At 38.0% G+C, this 2,331-nt stretch overlaps 1 pseudogene; it reads right to left on the reverse strand.

The window, feature by feature from the left end:
* Window positions 1–1,638: 1,638 nt before the first annotated feature.
* The window catches only part of LOC137972826 (uncharacterized), a 1,207-nt pseudogene continuing 514 nt past the window's right edge, over window positions 1,639–2,331 (reverse strand).

Raw genomic sequence — 2,331 nt, forward strand, 5'->3', positions numbered from 1 at the left:
CCAAGTGACGAAATGGGTACTTTTAAAAAGCAGGGGACTCTCCAATTTTTTTGGTAAGTCGTAAAACTCTCGGTAAGAGACATCGGAACGAACCTGACAATATTCTTTGTTTACGTTCGTAAAAGGCAAAGGGGACGATCAAAGTAAAACAACAACTAGATTTATTACACTACTACGGTAGTTAGAGGGCATCAGCAAACTGGTTACACCAATGCCCCTCCAATATCCACTGAGGATTGGACCGCGCATTGTCCTGAATGATTCCGTGGGCGACTAGAGCTTTTTGACTGATGGCTTGTGTATCATGAGAATCCTTACCATTTCTGTTATATTAGTGCTTGTTAGTTGTATGTGGCTATTGAAAAATTTGAGATGGCTTGGATCCCCTTGGTTCGTTTGCTTTTACTATGAGTAAATCTCCCACTGATATGCTTTCTTTATAACAGGTTCATCCAGTTAATAAAAGAAAGTTAGGTTTTCTATATATGTTGCTATATTCGTATTCAGGTGTGTCTTTTGTCGATTTTTTCTTTTTTTGTTTCAAATTTTTGTTATTCTCCAGTTTTGTTATTTTCGAATGATAGGGATCTGTCCTTCGCCTATGGTGGAAATCACTAAAAAACAATTATTAAGGAAATTTGAAGGAAGCGAGAGCTCTTAAGGGACATCTTGGATTCGAATAAAAGATTAGTTATGGCGTTTGTTGTACTCGGTACCTTGTGTTTTATTGCTGGGGAACTTGGCAAGACTGTTCTAGTATTTGTGCCTATTTTATGAATACCTTATTTGTTAGATAATTCGTAATCATTGGTTAGCACACCCTAAACCGCAGTCACGCGATTATATCGTTATATCATCGTACATAGAATAGTTTAATTTAGTTCTAACTAGACGCATAACTGCGTGAACTCGGGCTTCGTTCTAGAAAATCGAAAGGTATATCCGCGAACATAGCCTGCTGCAGGGGTAGGGGTTTCAAAGTGTAATAGACGGAGGGTGAAGAAAGTGATACCAGATTTTTTTGTGCCTGTCTTTCATATTAGCAAAAGGAGAAAAAGAGAGGAGAGGGAAAAGTAAGTTGCCTTTTGTCTTTTCCCCTTTCTTCTCATTTTTCCCCAACGTATATTTAATTCACTTAGTCTACTTTGCAGCATGTACGTGTAGCAGAGTAGAGCAGAGCAGAGAAGTACGAAAGCATTCCTTTTCTCCAATGTTAATCATTTCCGTAATATGTGTTAGGATATGTTATGGTTTCGAGTATAACTTGAAGTAATTTTCTTTTAAACTGTACGAGGAAAAAAAGAATGATTTCCTATCATTAATATATGGGATAAACGTCATTTTTAGAAGGAAAGTATGAGCGCGGGATTCATGGTGTAAGCAGCGCCGATTTTATAAGGAAGCAAATAGTCATTATTGCCATCAATAATTTTATTATAATAACGAGTTTTCTTAAAAATTTGAACGTATCTTGCAATCTATAAAATCGTTCAAGCTCTGAATATTGTCCAGATCAAACTATATAATCTTTCCAGCTCCGAATATTGTCCAGATCCTATATGGCATACTATGTAATCTTTCAAGTTCTCCTTACAAACAGTAAGCTTAACATTAACGACGCGATACTGTATCAGGAATTTATAGAACGTTTTCAACTGTATGAGAATTTATATTGTAAGTAGCTGTGATATCTTCAACAAACAACAATTGTTCAGTGATAGAGTCCTCATTCATTGATAAGACTTTGTCATGGAGGATTTTGGCAAGTGATTCATCGCCGAATTTAATGTAAAGCTCATCATCATCACTGAGTTTCACTTCGACCTTTACAGATAAACCGTATTTACATCTGTCAGCTCTCATACTTCCACATCTTTTGCAGCTTACAATCCGAGGATTGCAATCTCCTTGTACCTTACGGTTACATTTTAGACATTTTAGAAATTTTTCGCTGCTCTGGACTCGAAGGATCTCTTTCGTGACTGTTACCAAGTCGGGATCACTGTTGTCATCTAGGTCGCTCGAGGGAGAGATGTCTGTAAAGATCTCGTCGCTGATCTCGGTTACCGTAGTTTTCACAACAGTGCTGGGTTTTTTACGACCTGACCATACACGCACTTGCACAGGAGCTACAATGTAGGCAGACCCAAGTGTGAACTTGTCGATATTGTTTTCCGAGATGTCCAATGGTATGCTTGCAGTGTTGTCTTTGATCCAACGATTGTCGTGTCCTTTATCTGTGTTATCTTTGCTCTTATGGTAACAGTGTCCCACTGATTGTGTTTATTAAGCACGTCGATGATAGGGACTGGTGTTGTGTCTACGTGCTGT

Source organism: Montipora foliosa, chromosome 10 (genome assembly GCF_036669935.1).
Source record: "Montipora foliosa isolate CH-2021 chromosome 10, ASM3666993v2, whole genome shotgun sequence".
NCBI classification, from domain to species: domain Eukaryota; kingdom Metazoa; phylum Cnidaria; class Anthozoa; order Scleractinia; family Acroporidae; genus Montipora; species Montipora foliosa.